Source organism: Mastigoproctus giganteus, chromosome 1 (genome assembly GCF_048544385.1).
Source record: "Mastigoproctus giganteus isolate SK-2022 chromosome 1, ASM4854438v1, whole genome shotgun sequence".
Taxonomy (NCBI): Eukaryota; Metazoa; Arthropoda; class Arachnida; order Uropygi; family Thelyphonidae; genus Mastigoproctus; species Mastigoproctus giganteus.
In genome coordinates this window covers 56,627,718-56,655,565 of record NC_143575.1, presented here as the reverse complement: position 1 = coordinate 56,655,565, position 27,848 = coordinate 56,627,718, and the positions used below count along the sequence as shown (strand labels likewise).

General features: G+C 35.9%; 1 protein-coding gene across 1 annotated transcript in view; it reads left to right on the top strand.

Moving 5' to 3' along the window:
* LOC150090812 (CKLF-like MARVEL transmembrane domain-containing protein 4) overlaps nucleotides 1–12,428 on the top strand; it is a 90,848-nt gene extending 78,420 nt beyond the window's left edge. Inside the window, exon 6 of the mRNA XM_090380162.1 lies at nucleotides 11,923–12,428. The gene's annotated coding sequence lies outside the window, so the exon portion shown is untranslated. The remainder of the gene's footprint in view (nucleotides 1–11,922) is intronic.
* Nucleotides 12,429–27,848: the final 15,420 nt, after the last annotated feature.

Below are 27,848 nucleotides of genomic sequence, written 5' to 3'. Positions count from 1 at the left end.
AGATCAGTCAAAATGATTTGTTTTTTTCTAATTATATTTATACAGTGAAACTTCCCTTTAATGGACAGCCATGGGGAACGAAAATGTGTCCATTAAAGAGAAGTGTCCGCTAACAAGAAGTCTGAGGGAGAAAAAAAAAAAGAGATAAAGAAAAATCGTTAAACGTTTAATGTAAAATTAAATTAAATTATATACAGATTTTGCACAATATTTTTGTTAATAATATACATACAATTGTGCTATGCATATTATGACTTTATCTTAAGAAAAATACATAGAGTAATCACTTATTTTCTTCTGCACCTTCTTCCGGCTGATAATTTTGTTTTCAGCATTTATTTGAAGTGAAGAAACCATCGAAAGTCCTTCAGTATCTTCTTCAGCGGCGAAAAACATTTTTAAACGATTGATTTGTATGAGCGCTTCTTCTATTTTCATCGGTGGTTCGTCGTTAATATGTTCTTCGACAGAATGACCTTCCATTTCTTCATCCTCATGAGGAACTTCTTGAAAAATATCGAGGATAATGTCGTTGATATCTAGAGCACCATCTTCTGTAGTGAGGTTCGAGTCTATATCTTTGTAGCCAGGGTCACTTACAGCTGAAGTATCGTACATTATCAATAGATGTTGAATTTCTTGTTCTTCTTGGTGCTCCACATTGCTGTTCACAACTTCAATTTTTGCATTTGAGAAGCCAGAATTTACAAAACAGTTCACAACAGTTTGTTTTCTAATTGCGTTTACTGAAGAGGAAATCCATTGAATCGCATCTAGGATGCTGATTTTCTTTGCAAGGTCACTCGCACATGTTACATCGTTCATGTTTGCAATGAGATGTCTTAAAACACGTTTTCTGTAGTGAAGTTTAAAATTTTTTTATTATCCCTTGATCCAAGGGCTGACACTCTGCAGATGTGTTTGGTGGCAGAAAAACGATTTGAATGTTGGACAATTCAATGTGCGGGTGAGATGTAGCATTATCCATGAAAAGAATAATTTTTCTGTTTTGACAAATCATGTTTTGGTTAAAGTGACTTATCCATTCGCTCATGATATCTCGTGTCATCCATGCTTTTTATTAGACTTCCAGTCAACATTCAAAAGATTCAACTTTATGCCCTTGAAACAACGAGGATTTTGTGGTTTTCCTATAACAAGAGGTTGTTCAAAGTCTCCCAGCATGTTTGTACACAATAGTACAGTCAAGCGTTCCTTAGAAATTTTTTTGCCCTGGCACTTTTCGTTTTTTAGACTCATTATTTTTTCAGGAAGAGCTTTAAAAAACAACCCTGTTTCGTCACAGTTGTAAATATCCTTAGCTTCAAAATCATGACATAAATCTTCCAATTTGACGGTCCACTCTGTTACAACCCCAGTATCAACAGATCCACCTTCACCACTTATGGTTTTCCAAGAAATTTTATGCCGAGTTTTGAACTTGTCTAGCCATCCCACAGAAGCTTTGAACTCATTTACTCCCATAGATTTTGCAACCTCCAAAGCCTTTTCCCTAATAATAGGCCCATTAATGGGAATTTTTTTTAGCACATTCGCGACAAAACCACTCATACGTAACATTGTCAATTTGAAGTCCAACAGTTTTCGGGAATGATTTTTGAACCTGATCATTTCCGTGTTGTCAAAATTATTTCAGCAGTTCATTTTTTTCCTTTAGGATGTCGCTTACCTGCGTCTTCCTGATTTTGAATTTTGCAGCGAGATTGCGAACACTATTTTTTTGCCGATCATACGCATTAATGAGTTCGACTTTATCTTTTAAAGTTAAATGTTTACGAGAAGACATTGTGCACTTCACACGACACTGAAGAAAACTGAAACTGAAAAGACGAAAGGCTGACCGTACCCCCCCCCCCACACACCGAATTCATCAGAAGTTTTACACGTGCCTTAAAATTCTTGAAAAAGGGCTTAGAACCGTGATGTAAACCTTGATAAAATTCAGATAATCGGAAATAGAAAATAAACACACGATTGAGGCAATACGTGGAAGAAAAGTTTCTAGAAAAAAGGGCCGTGAGCTCTCCCGCAGTCCATAATGGGGAGATCAAATTAAGTGCTAATCTAAACGAAACAGTGCAGATTGCCTATCCGCATCTGTTACAGAGAATGTCCGCTAGACAGAAGCTGCAAACACATTAAAACCAATACAGGTGAGTTGGGGAATTTGAAAATGTCCGTTGTAGAGAGATGTCCGTTAGGAGAAGTTTCACTGTATATGCTGTTGTTGTTTTTTTTTTTTTTTTTTTTGACTCTGGTATCTTTAACGGTACCAGAGTCAAAAAAAAAAACGTACAGCCCTGGCTGTCACAAGGAGGCTGCCTTCCATGCATGCCCATTAACATAGCAATGATTTTGAGATCGCCACAGATATTACATCAATTGGGTGCTGTATTGAATTTCTTCAAGTATCTTGTTATAATATCTCAACTTTAGTATAAACAGAGTTCATACTGTGGGAGACTTTAATGACTTTAAATTCCCATTATGCAAGAGAATACCTTCCAAACTTCATTGTGAGGAGTCAGTGAAGAGATACCATTCAGATGTAATGAATACTTGTGACAATTCACTCCTAAAAATTCCATTGATATCATGGCAGTAGCAGATCAGACTATATGTTGTATTTTTATTTACTTGGTTTATTTTTCAATAGTAAAACACTTTGACGTTCTTAATGGATGGTTTCTAGTTTACTCCTCAGGTAAAAGTTTGGCTTTATGTGTGGAAAGAACGAGATATCTAATGAAGTCATCTAACTCACCTTGGGTAAACAGCTCAGATGTCTCTTCATCTGTTGTGTACTCAGGATCAGCTGTAGTTCTCAGTGCTCCACAAATTGCATATTCATTGTATTCCATTTAGTCTTTTAAAGAATCTAATGTGTGCTGTGGAGATACTGGAATTGGCATACTGTCATCATGAGGGACTGGTCCCATTTGCCAAATCCAGGTTCAAGTAAACAGTTTTGTCCTTATTCTTCACTGAGAATTCAGTTACTTGCACATTATAAAAGTAGCAGTCATTGTTGTGGGTTTTTGGCTCCCTTTGATATCATGGGTGTGACAAATAGTATTGACTTTTTCCTTTTGTTCAACCAGTCAAGTAATCAATTCAAATAAATGATACAAATGTGTAGTGCCCATGCCTTATTCTGGTTACTTAGTGGAGAGGTAAAGTATGGTAAATTTTTCAGATATCTATCATGATTGTTTACTGTTGTGATTTAGTCGGGAAAGAAAGAATCTATAGATTCAAACGATTACATAAATATAAATGTATATATTTATGTAATTATAGTAGTAATAATAATAAATAAATAATAATTTTATTCAAGTAGAATAATATAATGGCTTGAATAGCTGTGTGAGTGGTATAATGTTCATGTAATCTGTCTCATCACAAAATTAGAGGTGCTAGAGGAATACTGAAAACAGATTTTGGGTTCATCCAAAGATCAGGCACCTCCGTAGCCAGGTGGGAAGGAGCAGCAGTGCGTAGCACATGCTTCTTGATTAGACCGGGGTTCGAGCCAGTCACCACCAAATACGGAAAGGTCAGGGAATAACCACCGCATATCCCGGAGCAATATGGCCTTAGTTGCTAATGCTCCTAAAAACCAAATAACTAACTAACATCCAAAGATTATCTAATCCACAATTCCTCCTCTTCCCCCCCGATGAAAAATACTTGTTGGCCTGTGTTACTCTTTAAAAAATGTAAGGAGACTGGTTTTTCAGCTCTTCGACACTTGTTGAAAACCAGCATTAAGTAGAAAGTGGTATATGTAAAAACACGTTTGTGAAATATATTTTGCGATGTTTTTAACAAAAGCTGCTCAGCATTTTGTTAAAATGATACAGTTTGTGCAGTTGTGTGTTTTTTTTTTTTTTTTTTTTTGACAGCTGTTGTCTTCTGGGTGTTGGTTTGTAAACTTGTTTAAACAAATTCAGTGGTAAGCTCTGCAAAGTAGTAATGATATAATCCTTGTGTACCAGAACACCTGAGGTATTATTACATAAATATCTTTGATTGAATCCTATAAAAAAAAGAAAGAAAAAAAGTCTGGATCAAATCTAGATGCTAATCATCCAACCCACGGTACTTAGTACAGCACCCAAGAAACTTTTCAGGCAAGAAATATTAGGGGTATAAGGTATGTTCGTGTCAGACGGCGCCTGGGATTTCTCCCATCTCCGCGTATGTTCACTGTATCGAGGACAGTACACTGTCAAGCCAGAGACTTGAAAGTGTGTGGGCCATGTCTGTGCAGTGTGATCTGTTGTGCCCATTGTTTGTCCGGCTTATTGCCCGCCAGACCCCTGGTGGGGCCCAACGTTGCCCATACCTTGCCACGTGGAGGCTAACCGGGTGTCCAGAATCATGATGAGTTGCTCCGGCAGGTCCTGCCACCTAGTTTCCTGGGATTTCAGTGGCTAGGACCTAAAAAAAAAATAAAAGTAAAAAATAAAATAAAATAGTAATAAAAAAAAAATATATATATATATATACACAAAGGGTACTAAGAAAGTTTTGCAATACAGCTTTGTTTATTTAATTTTTTCAAAGTAATTTCCTCTACATTCAATACACCTCTCCATCCTCCGAAACCAATCTTTAAACCAGTTCTGCCAAGTTTCACTAGGGAGTAAAGCACACTCGTTGTCCCAAGCCCGTAGAAGGTCCTCATCACTGGAAAACCGCCTCCCTTTTAGCTTCATTTTCACATGCGGGAACAGTGCAAAGTCGCAGGGAGCAAGGTCTGGCCTGTAGGGAGGGTGCTCGAGAAGTTTCAGTCCTGTCGTGGTCAAATATTCGGTGCAGGCTTTGGCGCTGTGAGCTGGAGCATTATCGTGATGGAGGTACCAGGTGTCCATTCTTGACTTTGGCCGCAGGTTCTTCATAGATCCAATGACTTTAGGCAGGCATTATTCAGTATACCACTTAGCTGTGACTGTCTTCTGCATGTCCAAAACGTCACGTTCCACAATTCCACTCGATTTGAAAAATACAGCTATCATTTTCTTCTTTACAGATCGGGATTTTCTGACAATTACGGGTGTGTCGTCGTCATCAAAGACCCAAACTTTGTTTTGAGCCTTGGTCGGCAGATCGTAATAGTACAGCCAAGTCTTGTCACCTGTCACGATGTTGTTCACATACCGAGATTGTCCCTTATCAAACTTTTTTTAACATCTCCCGGCACCAAGTCACACGTCGTGTCATCTGCTCTTCAGTCAGTTGATGCGGCACCCAGAGAGAACAAAGTTTCTTCACGTGCAAATGATCTTGCAGAATCGAACGAATTGCTGGTGCATTTAGGCCCAAAGTATCCTCTATCTGTTGGTAGGTCACTCACCTGTTTTCGTCAAGCATTTTCCTCACAGCAGTAACGTTTTCCTCCGTAACTGATGTTCGTGGCCTTCCCGGCCTCTCAGAATCCTCCAGAGTGAAATTTCCCCTTTGGAATTCTCTATACCACCTGAATATCGTTGTACGATGTGGACAATCATCATCTAGTGCAAGAGTCATTTCTTCTAAGCACTGGTCTATGGTTAAACCACGCACGAAATTATACCGCAAAACTGTCCTTATCTCATTTCGTGACCACGATGCCATCGCAAGCACTTTACACTCTCACTACTAATGAATAACTGAGCCCATCGACTTGGCGCGGCGGCTACTATGCACGTATGAACATGTCTCAACATGCAGCAACAAGTAGCTTCCTGTGATTCATTGTTGCGTCATATTGCAAAACTTTCCTAGTACCCTTTGTATATATACGCGTTTGACGTTAATTCTTAAGGAGATTGCTGTTAGGAAATTGCTGGTTGGGGTTGAACACTACAAAGATGTGTTAAAAGGCCTAATAGGTCGGGCAGAATTTTGTTGTTATTAAATTTAGACGTGTGGGCTATACGTTAGATGAAAGATAAAAGTGGGAGGGAGGGGAGGCTGAAGCTGGAGGGGTAGAAGTAAGGGGTCGATAGAGGAGATGACCCCTGCTAGACAGTATGGCATGCCCATGCCTCACCAGAGGGGAGTTTGGATGGCGGGTGGGGGAGACGAAGAAGAGTTATCTCCCCCTGCCATGGATAAGGTATACAGTTAGAGTGGGGGAAGAGACTGAAGACTGGGGGGAAAGGCAGAAGCATGGGGGCGATAGAGAAGGCGACCTCAGGTGGTGAGGCAGGCACATGCCTCACCAGGTGAAGAGATGGGTTGGCAGGGGAGGGAGGAAACAGAGCATGTCTCCTCTCCCTCCTGCCGGGGATAGGGAATTTAAGATGAATAGGGTAAGGGTACCCCCATTCAGCTCGCCATATAGCATTTGGCAGCGGAGCTGCTAGTGGTTCTAGTCCGTTTCCTGGAGTGATCGGACCGAAGCATGATCGTTCATGGGGTGGTTCCCGTCCGTTCTGCAGTCTTTACTGTCAAAAGGTCCGGGTTTGCTTGTCGGTGTTTGTGGGGTCTTTCTTGTGACATTTCCCATCCATGTGGTGTTTGCGTCAATGTTGTCTATAGAGTCATTTCTCATTTATTCAACTTTAGGTCCACTTCAGGGTTTAGTGCCTTGATGATCGGAGGCCATTGGGTTCAGGCGTCTTCCACGGGATGATTTCCTTCGAGGTTTGTTCATTTCCTTATTGTGTCAGTGGTTGATTGCGGTTCGCTGCGATAAGAGCTCCCCATCTTGTGAACAGGGCCAGTGCATAGCTGGAGAAAGCCTGATATTCTTCCCTGGTGTCCAAGATGTGGTGCTCCTGGCCGTATGGTAGATATTGTATTTTGGTGATGAATGCACTGCGGAGGTCGTCATACAGCTGGCAATCATGCATGAGGTGCTGCCAGCTCTCCAGCCCCCCCCCCCCCCCCCCCCGCAGGTGTAGGTGGGATCTTCTTGTATTCCGAGTAGGGATAACTTTGCATTCAGAGCTCCATGTCCTGTCAGTAGGTATGTGACTTGTAGTCCTGGGGAAAACCAGGGTGGGAAGTTCGGAAAAACCCGGCCAATGTTGGGCAGAAACTTTCTGGTGATTTCGCCTTTTTGCGAGGTGGCCCATCTATCCTGCCACACCTGCAGCAGGTGAGCATGCAGCTTTTTCTTTTCCATAGTCTTGCTATTGATGATGTCGGTGGTGAATCCCAAACATGTTTGTGGGATACCCTTGTCCAGGTGGTGCGTGAGGCCCCGTCGAATGATCTCTAAGTCCAGTGGAAGGACACCAGCAAGGACTTGCAGGGCATGCGTGCTCACTGTGCTGCAAGCTCGAGTAATGGTCAAAAGGATTGATCGGTGAATCGAGTCAATGATTCGTTTATTGACAACAGTTGTGGCTTTTTGATACCATGCGCCAGATGCATACGTGACTATTGGGGTGAAGATGGTTTTATAGAAAAGACGTAGCACCCGTCTGTCTAGGCCCCAGTCTCTGCGAGTGACTCTGGCAACCAATGCAGTGTATCGTCTGACTTTTGTACGCAAATATTTCAGGTGGTCCTGAAATGATAGATTCGGATCTAGAATCATGCCTAGGTACTTTAGCTGCTTTGAGAATTTAATTGTTTTCTTGTCGATCTTGATTTGTGGAGGCCGCCTGAGGTTGAGGCACCCCTTGAGCAGAATGGAGTTTGTCTTTGCAGGGGATATTCTAAGTTGATTTTTCTTTGCCCATTCCTGAAGGGTGGACAGAGCCCAGTTTGTCAGTGTCTCCAGTTGTGTCCTTGAGTCCGCTGTCACTGTCAGTAAGAGGTCATCAGCAAAGGCCTGCGATTTTACCTCATCAAGGTCTATAGCTAGGAAGGAGTCCATTACTATGTTCCACAGTAGTGGTCCAAGGACTGAACCCTGTGGACAGCTGCGAAATGTATTCTTGGAGAGGGTCCCATAGGGAGCAACAATCCTGATGGATCTGTTTGTGAGGTAGCTCTTGATGACCCTGTAGAGGGTGCCTGGGATCCCAGCAACCCGAAGCCTTGCCAAGATGCTTGGCCACCAAAGTGCATCGAAGGCCCCAGCAAAGTCCACGGCAATCACGAGGAAATACTTCTTGGTGCATCTTGTTACTTGTTCTTGGGCAAGGCTCTCTTAAAGTTTCCTTAAAATTTATTTGATATATCATTGCAGTAATAACTGTGTTATGTATATTTTTGAAATAGCCATCTTGTTTGATGTCTCCAAACCAAATTCCTGTTGATGCACTAATGTCCAGAGTATTAGTGCGTGGTTTGGAATTTCATTTGTAATTATAATATTGGGATTCTCAGCTGCTTAATATATGCAGTTTTTGTCTAGTAATTTTAAATGTTTTTGTTAATTCACACAGTTCATTAAAGAAGGCACATCAACATTCCATTAGGGGAGGGTTTGGAAATACCTGTAATTTATTAAAATAATCACTGTTCATTGTGTAAAGCATTCAGTGTGGTATTTTAGGCTCCAGAAATACCAGAGAACAATTTTTGGTCTTTGTAAAAATGCAAAAGAATGTGTATCTTCATTTCTGACAGATCTGAGTTACTGGCTTTGAATGCATCATGTACGTTTTGTTTTCATCATCCACTTTCCATGTAAAGTTAAAAATGTTATTACATATTGAGAGAATTCACCCATAATCCTGGAACTGAGGAGCAACCCTTGTGACTTTCTGGGAAATGGCATGTTACTTAATAACTTGAATTTCTCAAACATTTAAAATAGATATTTTCAGCCATAGTGCAAAAATCCAGATAAAACATAGATTCAAGGTATAAATGGTACGTAAAAACTTTATCTGGCGCACACACACACAGGGATTAAGGCATTCCTGTTATCTAAATTTCCTATTTAAGCATCCTATCAATCTAGGGAGATACCTGCAGATAACAATGGTTCAACTAAAATTTTGGATATGTATCAATATAAACCATATTGCACCCAACGAAAGTATATGTAGGACACATTTCATGTTATGAGTTTTCCAATTAGCAGCTGACATACCCAAGTAAATTTTATTTGTAAATTATGAGTGTTCATTCTCTAATGAATTGGTTTATTTTGCTGGATAAAGGAAAAAAAATGTGCTTTTAGTAGAAATAATCTTGCTACCCTTACCTGAGACCATCTACTAATGTGGCCATAGTGTGTGTGGTGGTGGGGGGGGGTTCTTAAGTATTGATAAATACACTTGACACAGTTACTGTATATCCAGTTAATATACATCTGATTATTATTGTTGTTGTTGCTCATATCATTTCTCCCTGATTGGGGGATTCCACTCCGTGATGGGTACTGCTACCAAGTACACAGGGTGTTTGTAATGTCTGGTGTTACTGTCAGTCGAGGAAATCTCTGACTATCCTACAGGTGTTCAGGATTGTGACTTTCTGGAGTTCCTTGTAGGTGTTCTTTGGGAGACCTATTGCTGCTAGGCTGCTATGTAGAGTCTTTGGTACCATACCGGTGGTTGACATGTTGATTGGGATGGTTGATACTTCTTGCATATGCCACATCTCCTTGATCTCAGGTTCGCGTACTTCCTAATTTTTTCCTCATGGGTTTTCTGGACATTGCTAGTGTTTGGCACCGCTATGTCAATCAGGTAGGTAGCCTTTTCCATCTTTTCCACAAGGGTTATGTACGGTCTGTTGTGTGGGATGGTCTTATCCGTTATTATGGCGCGGTCCCAATACAGCTTGTGGGTTTGGGTCTAGTACTGCCTGGGGTTTGTACTTGTAGTATGGTTATTATTATTAGCTATATGGTGCAAGGAAGCCTGAGGCTTATGCTGCACCAGCCAAAAAAAAAAAAAAAAAAAAATTCCCAAGTTACCCTGAGAGAGAGAGAAAGGGAAGAATGATGATATAAAGCTCAGGACCCTGGGTGTGCCAAGCCCATACTACATACATTCTATACTGATACTGTTTGTCCAATATATATACATGTATGAGACAAACTGTATACCTAACATATACTGGACATAATGCACCAAGGACATAGTTTTGTTTCCTTAGTGCACTATGATGTTATCCTTGTAAACGATTACAGTAATTGTGCACTTTATCTTAGTAAATGATTAGAGTAATTGTATACTTCTGTGATTCCTGTGATCATCCTAGAGTAGGAACAGAAAACTTATTTACAAGATTAGAAGTTGTACTTTATAAATCTGAAAGTGAAACTCTAAAGGCTTTGGTTTTGCTTTTGGTGTTGTTTCAGCAGTCTCAAGCACAATGCTGCTCTGCTTACATGTTCTCAGTTTTCATAGTTTCAGTAGAAAAACAACTTTCAGAAGCGCTTTTTAACATGTGATTCAGATGATTGAAAAGTAAAAAAAAAAAAAGTGAGGGCGTCCCTAGAACTGATGGGGTGAAAAGGAAAAGTATGGATCAAGGGGATCATTTTCACCTTTATGCAGTATTTGAGAAGAACCATGGCTCAGGCTGTTGCTGTTACTGTTGGGTAGGAACAACAACAACTCTTAATCAGTTTTGGTAGAGTATAATATCCTTATGGCAGTGAGGAATGTTGCTGCAAGCTGGAAAGATATCAAGCTCTCTACTGTGAAGAGTTGTTGGTGAAAACTTTGCCTGCAGTTTGTCCATGACTATGAAGATTTCCAAAAAAAAAAAAAACACAAGAAAATGTCACAAAGGAAATTTTAGACATGGCAGAACACCTTAATTTGGAGGTGGGTACTGAAAATGTGAATGAGTTGCTAGAGTCACGTAGAGAGAAGACCTCATGACTGACAGTTTGATTGAATTGCAGGCACAGATGCAAATTGAAGAAAGGAATGATAGAGATGATGAAATCTCCTGAGCTCCTTCAAAGAACTTGAACCATCAAGAATTCATAAAGGTGGTAGAGACAATAGGAGTCAGAAGATTGCATTCCCAATTTTGAAAGAAGTAGTAATGTTATCAGAGGCCATTTGCTATTAGATTCTTTATGATGAAAAGAAGGCAACTTGTTGGCCTACTTTGAATGAATTTTTCAAACAGGATTAGTTTAGCAGGTATGTACCATAATTATATTTATTCATATTATATTTTAAAAACAAAATTATTTGCCAGTGTTTGGGAAGTATCTTGGCAAGTTACACAAGTTTATATGGGAATTTAATATTGGTTAGTACGCTTGATTAATGTAGGTTTTTCCAAGAACACAGGTACAATAATTGAGGGTTAGGTGTATTTACAGAATTTTTCAATAAACACTAATGTGCAGGTGTTGCATCACACAGTGACTATTTTCTGAGGGATCCATTAGTGATAGGACATTTTGGGTTAAAATCTTCCCACTTCCAGTTTTGCAGAAACAGTACAAAATCATAAACTTAGAAAATAGGCTTTGATATGCACATGTGCAGTTGCTCCCAAAGTAATCAGTGTCAGTCAAAGTAATCAGTCACTGAAAGAAGTAAACCTTGTGATTTAATTCATACATGCTCATTCTTATGCTGATCCTGAAATAATGTAAAGATGTGGATTTGAATTCAGGCACTATTTCTTTGACACTACATGTAACTTAGTGGTAGTGTTTGGCAAGTGACCAGTAAGAATGTTCATCAGTTGTGTGTAAGTCAGGATTAAAGTAAGTGTGAACAAACTGTAATGTTTCATTTTTGTGACACAGTGTACACTGGCTATTTTAAAAGTATCCTTTGATTTTTCCTATTCTTAATGCTCATTGTAGGTCATACTGTTAATAATTGATGTAACATATCACAATTTATCACATTACACAAAAAACAATATAAGGGTAAATTTTTCTTGTTTTTATTTTATGAAGAAAAGTAGAAAATTTCGAAGTTAGATCAGATCAGTTATTTATATATGTTTGTGTGTGGATCATATTAGTATATAAAAATAAATTGATTGCTTTCACTTTTTTTTTTTTTTTTTTTCTCTCTTCAGAACTTGATCCATAAGGAAAAATCTTGTTTAAAGATAAAAACTTCTTGTTTGCCCAAAGGAGACAGGTTTCACTGTTTGTTATAATATTTAGGATGATTGGAGTAAGAATTATGAATAGCCACATTTTTAAATTTAAATAGATTTTGTTTTTACATAAACTGAGATAATTATTTCATTGAGTTGGTTAGAGTTTATTTACTTGGCCATTCAATAATATATTATTATCTAAAATTCCAGTAAAGCCCATATTATATTTTTGATATTTAGTGATGCAGTGTCAGATTGGTAGTTTATGGAATTGTGGTATGCAGAAAAACTTTTGCAAATTTGCCACCTTAGGTGATTCATTTAAATCAGTGTTTCTCAACCTTCTACTCCTGGTGATCTTTTTTGAGCAAGTCAGACTTTGAAATTGTTCTGTGACCCACGTGCTAGTCATAATGTGCTCAGTTCCCTCCTTTGTTTGAGACTAATTTAATTTATTTTAGTACTTCTCAACCTCCTAGGCTGGCTTTTAAAATTCCCTGGGGAGTGATCTATTGGTTGAGAACTACTGATTTAGATAATTATATAGCAAATAAAGTGTATATATTTTTGTATCAATTTTGCACACATCAATCACTTTCAGGATGTTGCAGTTTGAAAAAACTGGTATGGTTTTATCATGGATATAAAAATCTGTTTTAAAAATTTCCTGTTAACCTATTCCTCCTCCTGAAATTATTTATAAAATAACTTTTCATCATTGAATCTACAAATTTATTATTAAGTGTCAAGTAACATCAAATATTGTTAGATATGGCAAGATGCAATTTTCATTTAAATCAAGAAATCACAATTGTCACCATTAAAATAAACACAGAAAATCTGATTATTAAACTGTTGCACACTACTATGACGAATTTGTTTCTAAGGTCCAACTTCCAGTAGCTCTGCTCTGCTTGTTAAGCAATATGTATCTTAGCCCCTTCTTTACCATTTATAGAATATTGCCCTTAAAGTGGCAATATTTTTTTTATGATATCATGGGACTATTAGTTGGTTAGGAATGATATTTAAATATCTATTCCCTAAAACAGCCTATAATTTATAACATGAACAATTAGGAACTTTTTTTTTTTTTTTTTTATCTAAAAATAAAACACTAAAAACTGTGATTTGCCTATTGCTTATCTGATATTTACTTTTAAAATTATTTATTTAAGTAGCTTTTGCTCAGTAAACATTCAACAACATTGAACTGTAGTTTCAGATATTTTCTGTGTTTTGCACTGATACACAATATGCCATTTAAAATTTGATTTTCAAATAAGATTAATGAGAATGTCCTTTGAAATATTTTTGAAGTTTAAACTGTCCCATATACTTTAAATAATCTTAATCAGCTTAATCTTCGATAAATCAAAAACATGACTGTTCCGCCAATCCTACTTAAATGGTTTTATAATGATGTACTTACTTTCATTTCAAGCACAACTGAATTGTGTAAAGCTCTGTGCCAAACTAGATATAAACTATCCCTCTTATTTATGAAACTTGACATCCTACTGAACAACAGATTATCCTAACTCCTTTTAATTTTTTTTCATTATTACTCTGGCAGATAAATAGTTATCATGTATTAGTTAAAAATTTAGTTAATTAGTATAGTTTATTTCAGGTAGTTTTACAGTTTATATTATAAGTTTCATCTTATTGCAATATTTACTTCACTTATAATATAGATATTCATTTTTGAATTGTAAATACACAAGGCTAAAATTAATGATATTCTTATAAGATTAGGAGCTAAGTCCTTATAAACTCAGTCTTTTCTAAAGCCCTTAAATTTTTAATACTTTGATTCAACTTCACGACGTTGACCATATTGTGCACTATACAATGCACTAATATGCGATTATACTGTTTAAAATTTATTTTCAAATAATATTAATGTATATCCTTTACTATCTATATAGCTTTTTTATATATTTCTCTATAATTCCTTTTATAAAAAGTGTTTTTGAATATAATGAACATCTGGAATTAACATAATTCCAGAAGTTTAAATGTGATACATTATAACAGACTAATAAATTTGTGAAATGTTTTGTCGATTCCTTGATTATCTTAAAATACAGAGTGCCTTAGTGATTGTGAAGAGAAATACATGTTCATTCCTGTATTTGACAGAGGAGTGAAAATGTCTTCAACTTCATAATTTAAATATTACTTTAAAGTGAATATTTTTAAAAAGTCCAAAAAAAAATGTTACAGTGCAGGCTTGAAAGCAAACAAATGGTTATTTTTGTGTGGTTCCTGATATGTGAAAATCTTTATTCTCAGAATGTAGTAATTATTCAAAAGACATCTATTTTGTAATATTTGGCACATTGATTTTTACCTAAAGTAGCATTAGATGCACCAATAATAGTGACAACTATAGAATAATGCTGAATAGATTTGTTTCTTCCCTCCACCTCTTGGTTCAGTTTAGTATGTTTCTGTAGTTTTCATTATTACAGTACTTGAAAGTCTGCACATTAAAATTATCACAATTTGGAGGGGAAAAAAATATGGCATAAGCCTCTGTTATTAATAATCTAAAAAAAAAAGAAAAAAAGTGTAGTTAACTCTAGCTAGCCAAATTTCTATTTAGTTACAGGTTTACTGTTTAGGCTTGCTAGGTAATTTAAAATTAGTGAAAAAATAATTAATTTTAATATTCTCACTTTACCTTTTATGGATTGTGTCTAGTCATTAAAGTTGCTCAGTTCCACAAATTGTTTATTTTTGTACTCTCAGAGTAACAGTGCAATGTTATCAGTGATGAAGGTAATATGTAAGACCAGATGCAGTTTGAAAAATTAAAAACCACATTAAAATTAAAGATGTCATTGATAGGAATTATAGAATTATACAAAGCAGATTAGCTTAAAACATGGAAGTTTATTTTTTAGTGTCCCATTCCAAAAGTAGTCTTGTCCATTTTTCAGAATTTCTCAGGAAATTTAAAAAAATGTTTGAATTAAATTTTCTTCACTTATTTTCAGAAAAATAAGATATTTCTATTGGGTTGGATTAGATAAGTTAAGAGGTAACACAAGTGGTTATATGACTGATCTATTTGACAAAACAATTGAACTTATGAAAAATTGTATGCAATATAAATATAATGAATTTGAAGAAAACCAGGTAGGTAAGTGATATAAAAAGATGTGTCAAAACATACATTTTTAGAGATCATAAATGGGGAGGGAGAGAGAGAATACAGTCACCACAACTTCAGTCTCCAAATTAGTTTTACACCCAAAACCAAAAAGCATTTTCATTGTGTCCAATAAAATTGGAAAAAAAAAAAAAAGCATAGTTATAATAAAAATCAATTCCATAAAGCCATAATAGTGTTCCAGCAGTGGTCCTAAATTAAACAGATTTTCAACATTCTAGACATTCACAGGATTTAGTTAAACACAACTGTTCATCTGGATTCAAATTCACTTTCTTTCCTTCCCCCCGCCCCCCCAGGACAGACTGTGATGAACTTGTGTTTGATTGGTAGTTCATTTTATGCTGAATCTTTACATGCCCACTTCTGCACTTTTGAAGGATAAACCTCTTCATTTTTTAAAATGCTGTGAAGATGGAGTCTTCAGTACTTCACAAACTGTTGATTTCCAAATTTTCACCTTACTGTCATCAAACTGGTGATGGGAATAGGAATAATCAATTATTTCAATAATTGAAATAATTAGTTAAAGCTTCAGTTTTGTACTTATACTACTCTGCTTCTCTCTCTCCTTCACACACACTTGTCAAATTATAAATTTTATTCAATTATGCCATCGCTACACAAAGCTAGCCAGTGCCATAGTTTGATGACAGATTCTAAGTTTTCTAGAAAAACCCAGTATATTCTTTAAGATTATTTGTAGTTGACTTTTTATTCAGTAGTTCTTTAAATCAAACACTTAATCTGCTCATCAATTTTGTTTTTTAATGACTCAGTTTAATTTTACTCAGTCAGCACAGCCAGGAGCTTCTTTTGCTAGCCAAAAGCAACATATTCTTTATTATAGGTGAATTGTAGTTTTGGTTACCATGTCCATCTGCACATAATCTGACAATTTTAAAGCCAGTAAAATCATAGTTTTTAAATAATGAAAGACAGCTGATGAAATTTCATGTTCCATATAAGTGAGATGCCCAACATTTTTTTGTAGTTTAGCACAAGAAAATCTTTTCAGTGTTGTGAAGTTATATGCATGCACCTGTTGGCAGTAGTATCTGGTTTGAAAACTTTGGAGTTTATGGGAATTTTCTGATAATTAAATGAGAATGTTACCAACGCAGCCTATTCCTTCAGTTTCTTGAATGCTTTTCCATGCAATTTGTGAATACTCAGTTTAATAATGAGTCCCCCCCCATAGCATTTGTTCAGGGCAATACAAGCTGAACAGGCATCAGTTACAGGAGCTCTAAGTCTAATACAATATTCAGAATGAAAACTGTTGTTGAAGAAAATCAGTTTTTCTGGTTCAACCTTTTCATTATTTATTATCCTTAGTAAACTGTTATTAAGCTTACTTGGAAGGTACTGCCTACAAGTTTTGGATCAGCAGTAACACAGTACAACTGGCTTTTCAGAAATTCTAAAAAATTATAGATATTTGATTAGAATATGTTTGGGAATACTTGTCTTAACCTCTTTTCTTTGTAATTAATTAATAAAACGGAAAATGGATATCTACAAAATGTTTCATTAAAACATACATATTTTCTCTCAAATTCTTTGTTCTATCCCTTATAGAAAGCTTCCAGATGTTCTTTTATTGGCATGATATACAAGTACATTTAAATGGAGAACAGCAAAAATCTAAGCAATTCCATGTGGAATAAATTCTGCTTTTAATTTCTTAGAGGAATAGAGATAATTCTCAGACATTTTGTTGTACTTTCTGTCTCACTTCTTTAGTGATGGAATTGCTGTCCTCATAACTTCAACTTCACACACTCCATGTACGAAGTGTGTGAAGGATATAAACATTTTGCTCATCTTTTGACTTTCTCCTGTAAAAATTTGACTGTAAATGGTGCATCTAATATGAATGGCATACACCATTTGACTGTAAATGGTGTATGCCATTCATATTAGATGCATTTGTTCAGTCTGGGTAGTGCAGCAAACACTGAACACAGTTTCTCATTTTTGTTTTTTTTCCTCCTGTTCCCCATATCTCCTAACCTGGCTGAGCTAATGGGGAGAGAACATGCAATGCACATTCATTGCATGTTCATTATGTCAATCCATGAGATCTTCACAAGCTACCTCTTACTGAATAATTTTGAAAAATTTGCATGATTACCTGGAGTCAGTTTGCTGATAATTTGAAGTTGAGAAGGGTAGCATACAATTTGAGGTAGGCCATGATGCTTCAAAAAGACATGGATTGGTTGCATATCTGGTGGCAGCTAGAATTTAATGTTTCTGGAATTTAATGCAAATGGCAGCTAGAATTTAATGTTTCTAAATATAAGGTTCTGTATTCGGGGAACAAAAATCCTTGAGTCAAATAAGTTAGGGGAAGAGGAGCTAAAACTAGTTCAAGATGAGAAATACTTAGGTGTTATGATTTAATCTGATATGATAAATAGGTGTCTAGGAAGACACCTAGTTCTGTCTGTTTGCACGTCTGTTTGCAATTTATAGGATCTTTGTCAGTAGGGAGGACATTATTCTCTCTCTACAGGATGATGATTATGCATTTGGAATATTGTATTCAGGTATGGACTGCACCTAAAAGGGGGGTGGGGGGGAGAAACAACCTTTATGTACAGGGTTCAGAGAAGGTTGACCAGATTAGTGGTGAGTGCAAATCAGTGCTCATGTGAAAAATGAGCATTGATTTTTTTACTTTCCCCTGTTGTGCTAGTAGTCATCTAGGGCTTCAGTGAGCTGCTTCTATCTATTTGCTCATGATTTCTTTTAGTTTCTCCCATTATTGCATCTCTCTCTCTCTCTCTCTCTCTCTCTCTCTCTCTCTCAGTACTTATTTTCACCATGGCCATTAATAAATAAATTTTTCTGTTTATTCTGTGGTACAACTACACAGAAGAGTTCACAAGATAGAGAGAAAATATAACTTGACTCCTAGAAGACAGATTTCAATATTTGGAAAGCACATCAAAAATATGAATTTTAAAGTTATTTAATGTGCTTCACAGCACCTGGTAGGTTTTCTCATGAAATTTCTGTAATAAAAGTTTGACTATATATAGGAAAGCATCGGTGGTCTCCTCCACACCATACAACCACCTACACTTTTGATACCGTGCATGATGGATGAAGAGCTTCATGTTGTTGATGCCAAATCTGTACATGACCATCCACGGTGTGGAGTAAATAACGTGATTCATCTGACCATCACATCTTCCTGTCTTCTAACATCCAACTTGCATGCTCTTTGCACCAGGCGAGTCTTTTATGCCAATGAACCTTGGTTAGGAGAGGATGCTGTAGAGGTTGTCTGCTGCTATAGCCCATATGTGCGAGCGTGCAATGCACGGTCATGCCAGATATTGTTCTGGGTTGGCCCATGTTGTATTGGGTAGTCAACTCTTCAACAGTGATGCAACTGTTCGCCTGTAAGAGTTTTGCAGTCTGGTCGTTTGACCATTTTGACGATAGTCCTGGTACACTTTAAAAATGGTGGCTCTCGAACACCCCACCAGTTCAGCCATTTGGAAAATCGAGGCACCAGCTCGTTGAGCTCTCACAATCTGTCTATCAAAGTCTGACAAATCCTTCCTTTTACCCATCATGCTCAATTTTACTACCTACTGAACCACTGACACCTTATATATTCTACATAGGTCGACTAACTGCGCACTCTTGTACCTCACGTGGTCAACGGGTCGCATTCAGTTTTCATAGGGTGGTCATAATTCAGTGATCAGTGTATAATTGCATTTAATTATCCACTTATGTGTAATTTCTGTATTAATTTTCATAATTAGTAAATCACTCATGTAAATTTAAATTTTTACATGTGCAACAAACTGTGCTGTTATCAATATTGACAATCAAGAAAATGTGACAAACTTTTGTAGTAGTAAATTAAAGTGTGCCTATGTAGAAAGAGAATAAGGTAAAAAAACCAGTGAGACCCTTTACCAGGCACTTATATAAAAGTGCCATAAATGGAAAACTAGAAAGAAGGGAAGAAAATTTTTCAGAAGTAAGAACTTGGGAACAGTAGTGAGGCAATGAAAATACCTGGGTAAGAAAGAATTTGGCTTCTGATGCTCATCTTTTAAAGAAGCTGCACTCACTCCATGGGACAAGCATAGTATTTTAATAAACTCTCAACCCCTAAAATCTGAGCTGAAGAACTGTGGCCTCAACACTATAGCAACCAGTAAGCAGACAGTCCTGCCCAGGGCAATGCTTGAAACAGTGAAAAATGAAATAGAAAACACACAAACAGAAAATAAATAGTCTGAGTATGAAATTCACATAATGCTGCAATGTTACTAAACTTTTAGCAGTTACTAAACTGCCTATTAGCATTTTAACTTTTTGAGCTCCACCCCATATGGCATTTCACTTGAACAAGATGCATCTGCTGTTCATTTTATACCCATATACATCTGCAGTGACTCCCTGTAATTGATATTTTACATGTGTTATGCTGGCATCTCAGTGTTAAATGTGCTGTGATAGCATAGTATATAAATCAACCTGGTAAGACAATAAAAATTAAGATACGTTTAGGTAAATTAATACCTTGATAACAGAGCATTAGATAATGTACACATTTTTCTGCATTTCAGCATATTGGATTATGATGGTATGGTGGGGGGGGGGGGAATTAATGTGTATATTGTACTCAAATGTTTTCCGAGAATATCTTCAGATTGAGGCTCACGTGATAGGTAGTCAAAACTGTGTATTGGCTCTTTGGGGGGGCAATATGTTTTAACCTGTTGACACAAAATTTGGTACAAATGTTCAGAATATTCTGACAAGGTTCTGAAAAGTACTGGAGTGTCTTCCAAATTTATCAGTGTTTCTTGGTGACCAGTCAAGGGGAGCTAAGGAATTTTATTTAAAACCTCCCCAAGGATGAAAAAACTTGTACTGAAAATATAGGGAGGAGTTTATTCAGTTTGTGTGATGCCATTACCATATGATATCTTTTTCAGAATCTGCAATAAATTCAGGTTTTTCATTCACCAAACAGAAAATTGCCCACAGAACACACACAATTACAGACAGCATATATGGAGCAATATGGCCTTAGTTGCTAATGCTCCTTAAAAAAAAAAAAATCCATAGAATTTGTTTCAATCATAGGAGTGTGCCCCCCCCCCCCACCCAAGTAACAGAAGTGGAATATGTAATGGGCAGTACAGTATTTTTATATGTAACAATCAATTTTTCATATCAAATGTTATCTAAGTTAGTTTGCTGTTACTTAATAAATGTTTTTCAGTGGCCATATTAAAACTTATTTGAATAAAAGAATAATTCTTGAAAGAATGAATTAAAAATAAAAATGTTATTGGATTTTAAAGCTGTTTGATATATTTTTCAGAGTCATTGGAATTAAAACTACTAATTTTTCGTAATAAACATTTAGATTTTTGATAGAAAATTCATTTTGACAGAAGTTAATCTTGGCGCCTCTGTAGCCAGGTGGGTAGCAGCAGTACGTAGCATATGCTTCTTGATTAGACTGGGCTCGAGCACGTGACCACTAAATATGGAGGATGCAGAAAGGTCAGAGAATGACCACTGCATATCCCCAGAGCAATATAGCCTTAGTTGCTAATGCTCCTAAAAACCAAACAACAACAATAATAATGTGCAGCTCCTTTTCCATGTTCATGGCATTTTTTTGAAATATAACTCCCCTGTGAGATGCAGCTTTTAAAGCTTTGATTTGTAAGTTTAGAATAGCAGAAAAATGCCCTATTAACATTATAAAATTGTATTTATTTATTTATTAAAGCCAGTGATTACCATATTTGTCACTACATGCAGAAAATTTTTTACCAAGCCTTTCAACACGGCACGGAAAAGACTAGAGTTAGAGTCCTGTAGATAATGGGAGGAATTTTTATTGGCCTTTTTCACAAAGTGGTTGAGTTAGTCTGTCTGTCTCAGGTAACGTGGTTTTTCTCTGCAGGAAATTCAGGTTTTTCATCCACCAAACAGAAAATTGCCCACAGAACACACACACAATTACAGACAGCATTATGTGGAGCAACATGGCCTTAGTTGCTAATGTTCCTAAAAAAAAACCCAACTACAACCTGTAAAAAAAAAAAACCCATAGAATTTTAGTTTCAATCATAGCAGTGTGGTCCATTTGTTACTCCCCCCCCCCCCCAAGTAACAAATGGAATATGTAATGGGTGGTACAGTATTTTTATATGTAACAATCAATTTTTCATACCAAATGTTATCTAAGTTAGTTTGCTGTTACTTAATGTTTTCTAGTGGCCACATTAAAACTTATCTGAATAAAAGAATAATTCTTGAAAGAATGAATTAAAAATAAAAATGTTATTGAATTTTAAAACTGTTTGATATATTTTTTATCAAATGTTCGAGCCCGTGACCACTTACGGGCTGACATTACTGGAATTAAAGTAACTATTAATTTTTTTTGTAATAAACATTTAGATTTTTGGTAGAAGTTAATCTTGTCTCTCTAAGTGCAGCTCCTTTCCATGTTCATGGCACCTTTTTGAAATATAACTCCCCTGTGAGAATCAGCTTTTAAAGCTTTGATTTGTAATAGAAAGATGCCCTATTAACATTATAAAATTGTATTTATTTATTAAAACCAATGATTACCTTATTTGTCACTACATGTAGATTTTTTACCAAGCCTTTCATGTTATATATTATCACTATTCTGTGTTAATGAGTGAATATTTAAAGGAACAGCAATAACATTGCAAAAAATTATTCTCAGTTGAAATGTATAGCAAACATATGTACTGTTGTAGAAAATTCTTAATTGGTAGAAAGGTTCTAACTTGAAATTGTAGTTTCATTTTTTTTCAGTGCAAATTAAGCATATTGAACTGGAAGAGTGATAATGTGGGGATTATGCTTCCTGTGTATTCCTGAATCAACTATAAACAATGATGTGCATTATGTGCACTTAAATTTGATTGCTGAATGAACAAAAGTTTAACCAAGGCAAAAAAAACCAAAGTAATGTATTATTTCTTTTTGGAGAAATATTACTTATTTGTAGTGCAATCTTGATGCAGTATGATAACCTCCCATTATGAGACATCAGTGCTGTGCAGTATAACTTTACCTTAAACAAGCTTTTGATAATGTAAAACTTGTATGTACATACGCATTCAGTTCCCCTCTTGGGGATGTTTTGTTCCTAGTGATACAGAGTTGGGTTCTCATTAGAGACAACACAGTTATCTAGATGTTGACCTAAATTGCTACTGACTTGGCACATTATGGCCTCAGCTGCCAGTACACTATTAAACACCAAATCAAACAAACCTATGTTGCTTTAAACAAGTTACATCATTAACTTGTTTGCATCACAAAGGTGCATTTATCTCAAACTCAGTAATCAGATTATAGTTGCCTCAATTAGTAAATATATGTTGACCTATAAATAATGTAGTGTAAATAAAAATTAAAACTTAAAAGGTACTAATAATTTTTGTTTAATTTTAACCCCATTACTGACATATTTTCTCTGCATAGCAAAACACATAAAAGTTGAGGCTATATTTTAACAACGGGAGTAAGCAATCAGAAACAGCACTAACATTTGTGGCACCAGAGGCAAAACCTTGTCACAGCACCTAATTCATATCTTAATGTGCATATATATATATATATGCAGTAGTGCATCTAGCAGCACTTATTTTAGGCAGTGCCTCACGTGTGTGCCCCTAGTGCCAGGCCTGGAAGTCTATATGTAAAAGAATATTTTGCTTTCTCCAAGGCAGGAATTGCATCATACTACAAAGTGATTGACAGGTCTGTCTTGAAGACGATTTTACAAACTCTAATTTTTTAGCATTTAAATTTTTCTCTATATAAAAGAATGTAGTGCTTTTAATTTTTAGAATTCTACATATCTCAAGGCAGCAATTCAAAAGTTTCTTCAGCTATTAGCAATGTTGTTAATAATGGCAGTAATAGAAAAGAGAAAGATCATAAACCAAAGGCTGAGAAAAAAAAATCTTGAGTATGAAGCAGCACTTAAAAATCCTGATATCAAAGCAATTATCGAAAAATATGAAAATAAGTTAAGGGCTTCAGTTAAGAAAGGAAAGATACAAAAGACTACGTGTAGTTGAAATAAGGAAGAAATGTTTGGTTTGTGAACACGTCACAGGTGACAGCTGGATTGAAAGCATATATTCCACAGATTCAAATGAAGGGGAATATAACCTCATTTTTCAACAAACAGTTTCCTGTGAAATTGGCTTTTGTATTACAATAAACAAAAGTCAAGGTCAAACATTATCTAAGGTTGGTGGTGTTGACAATATATTTTTCACATGGACAATTGAAAGCAACTACAAATCTTTGTATTAATGGAAAACAAAAAATGCTGAAGAATGGGGTGGGGGTTCCCCCACTAAAAAAATTTAAATATAAAAACACAATTCAGGTTCATGTGACACAAAGCAGAAGGGAGCGAAGCAACCTTCTGACTTGTAATTTCAAAATTATATACATCTACATTCATTTTCCTTGGTGTGCATGTGGATGCTTAGCCCCTCTACTGGCAAAGACAGAATCACAAAGGTGTGTACAATTTTAAAGTTATTTCAATGCCTGCATTGCAATATAATCCCATAAACTTTTGTTTGTTCTGACTTATCAAATTTTTCATAAGCCCATATAAATATGTTTGTATATTTGAGTAATAAACAATTTCATGAATGGTTAACTTGATGTAAAAAAAATTAGCCTGTAATATGGCAGTCTGTTATTCTCTTGTCTACTGATTGAGAAGTGAAAGAATAATTTACAATTACTTGATGGATATTAAGTTAATATTAACTTTATTACTAAATAAAGTTAATATACAAAAACAGTTCTGTGTAGTGTGAAGCCAAATTACAGCCATTTTAAAGAATGTTTTGTTGGTGCAGGAGTCTGTATTGTAAAAGTGAAGTTTATTTGTTCACTGATATATCTTCAAGTTCAAATGTATATTTTATAAAGCACAGTGTGTATAAGGGCGACCATATTTATACTGCAACAGGTTGAACCACCGTCCAGTAACTACAGAAAATCATTTTCTCTATTCAAGATCAGTGCAGGAAAAACACTTTTACACCATGTTAAAAATTATTTTGCTTTAGGTTATCTTCTTAATATTAGCATGGTGGATATGACGTGTAAATGTAAGCTGGCCACACCTAGTACTGTCCTGTAACTAATAATAAATTGTTTATAGTTATTCCTGAATGCACTACAACTCTCATTGAACCAATGGTGTATAATTCACATACAGACATATGCTATCTTCACATACACAGCTATGAGAACTAAAATTAATCTTCATTTAAATTCAGTTACATTCATATCTTTCAGCTATCATGTAGGAAACATTTGTGTGTGAATTTCCCACCCTGGTCTATCAGCTTCCCATAAGTGCTTAAAAACATTGCCTGTAAACAATTTTATCATTAGGTATTACTGGGATGTGCCTGCTTAAAATTATGTGCAATCCATTATACTTGCACACAATAAGCTAAAGCAAAGTTATTTTTCATATGGCATAAAAGTTAATTCCTAGACTCTCCTTTGATAAAACAATTCCTTGCTGCCATAAATAAAAATTTCAGCTGCACCTGTCTGTCAGAAATATAAGAATTCCATAAATGTATATATATTTTGTGAGCTAATACAAATATAACATTTAAGATTTTTATAATTTAAGTACTCTGGATCCATCAGGATCACACACAAGAGGGTGTTTCAATTAAAAGGCAGCAAGGTTCATCCTGCTTCTTTTTAGGCTTAGGTTATTTTTGGCCAGTTATTTTTCATTCAGTTCAAATATGAATATTAATGTTCACATTTGAACTGAAAATTTTTAACTTGATTTTACAATATTTAACTTTAAATTTTACCTACTCAGCTGCTTTTTCTCAGCAGGAAAATTGTTCCTCATCATTGATGTACTTCTGAAACAAATCAACTGATTTTTATTTAAGACAAAAAATAATACTAATATAACAGTTGCAGTGTGAGGAAACTTGTCATAACTGCAACTATACAGTTGGTGCTATTAAAACACAATGCAAAGCAGCAAACATCCCATATAACTATTCTTTTTTACTACTCAAATAAAATCAGCTTATTTCCATTTCTAAAGTACAGAGTTGATGTTTTTAGACTAAATTGATGAGGAAAATTTCTCCCATTCAGAAAAAGCAGCTGCTTAGGTAGATTTTAAATTTAGAAATCAAAATCTAAACATCAATTTCAAAAAATTTGATGAAATAGCCTAAAAATAAGCAAAAGCAACCAAGGTGTCTTTTAATTTGAAACACTGTGTGTATGTGTTCAAATGAAACACTATGTAAAGGAATGTTCTTGTGCTTTATATAAGTATTTGTACTGCAAAATTGTAGTGTATTTTGTATATAAAATTTCTTTTCTTAAAGAGGCAATCAATAGTAGTGTTTTAATTTTTATATATGTTTTTGTTATTAATTTAAAACTTCAGTACATAATTTGTATTAAATTTAATAATATATTTTAGATTTTAAACTTTGTTCATTTGTTAAAGGTTTTTTTTTGTTAATTTAAAATGCATAATGTTAATTATAATGTTGATATATATAAATGTAAGTTAATATTTATATTCTAGTAAGCATGATGTAATTACTTTCTTACTGTGCATCTTAATAAATTATTGTAATAACTACTATATTTCATTGGGATTTGCACTAACCATTCCCATTTTTACTTGTTTCAGAAAAAATAAAGTGATTAAAAATGAGTAGTTTGGCAATATTTTGTTTAATGGCTTTTAAAATGATTGTGTTGAAAACTGATTCAAGATAGCATTCACAGAGGCAACAAATGCCCGTAGTTTTTGCAGTTTCATCTACTGTTAATCTGTTACCCAAAACTGTCTCCTCCACGCAGCAGCTGTTGACCTCAGAATAACTGGTTCACAAGTTTGTTTTTGAAGACTCCTAGCTGCACACATTTTTCACATCCTTAATGTAGTTAGAACAAACTTATGACATTTTCCAATGAAATTCAATAGTTTTTTCCTATTAAATGTAAATACTGGATAATTGCACTTTCTTCTGTGACTGAAGGCTGCTGTTTAGAGATTGGTGCAATGGTTCATGTGCCACATTGTTGTGCTGTCATTTCTTTTGGTAACATTCTAAATTAACTTCCTACCATTTTTTTTAAAGCATTCATAGTACTTTGACAAACAAGTTGGTGCAAAGCATCATTTTAGTTTGTAGTAAATCATCACAGGTGAAATGGCATTGTTTTTGTTACATCTCATGTGAATGCTTTCACGAGTTGCCTGTTACTGTACCACCTCAAATAAGTAACAGCCTTTTCTACTGGGGAAGTGTTGTTAAGTTGAAGTGATGCAATAACAGGCAACTCGTGAAGGCATTCATAATGTGAGATGTAACAAAAATTATGCCATTTCACTTACTATGGTGATTACAAACTAAAATGTTTTGCACTAACTTGTTAGTCTAGTCTGCAGCTTTCAGCCCTAAACCCTTTTAGTACTTTAATATAAGTAGAACCCTATAACTAGTAGAACCCTAACCTTTAGTAGAACCCCAAAACTACTCTATATTTAATAAAGAGTAGTTTTCCAAGGGACTGGAGGTTTAGACCTTATGCGGGAAAATGATCTGAGGGTACGAAATATTAAGTATGTGAATAAAAATGAAGATACACATACATACACTGATGAGCCAAAACATTATGACCACCTACTTAGTATGACGTTGGTCCTCCATGTGCAGCCAACACAGGCATGGATGCTACAAGATATCTAAATGTGTCTTGTGGTATTTGGTACCAACACGTACCAGCAGATCCTTTAACTCCTATAAAGTCTGTGGTTGAGATGCAGCAGATCTGAGTTGCTGTTCCAACAAAAACCACAGATGCTCGATGGGACTGATTTCTGGGGAATTTGGAGGTCAGGGAACACCTGAAAGTCTTCCTCATATTCTGCAAACCAGTCTTGAACAATCTGGGTGGTGTGGTATGGCACATTATCCTGCTGAAAGACTGCACTGCCAGAGGAGCGTACCTGGTCAGCAATAATGTTTAGGTAGGTGGTCTATGACAGAGTGCCTGGCACATGGATGACTGGACCCAGGGTATCCCAGCATAACATCGCCCAAAGCATGACACTGCTTGTTTTCATCCCATAGTGCATCCAGGTGCTATCACTTCACCAGATAAATGATTCACACATAATCGGCTGTCCACATGGTGCAACACGAAACATGATTCATTGGACCAGATGACCTTCTTCCAATCACTCAAGGTCCAGTTTCGATGCTTGTGTGCCTATTGTAGGTGCTGTCACCAGTGAACCATGGCCACTTGGAGCAGCGTGTGGCTACACAGCCCCATTTTCAGCAGGGTTCAATGTACTGTATTGTGACATTACTCCTCTCACCAGCATTCCAATTACCAGCGAATTTTGCCACAGTCACCCTTCTGTTGCCACATGCCATCCAGGAGAGCCTTCGCTCACCTCAAGCATCAATGAACTGGTCAACACCTCGCCGGCCATTCGTGGGTTTCCCCTCCTCAGACCACTTTCGGTGGTACTAACCACGGCTGATCATGAGCACCTCACCAGCCATTTCGGATATGCTCTGACCCAGTCATCTGGCCATTACAATTTGGCCTCTGTCAAACTTGC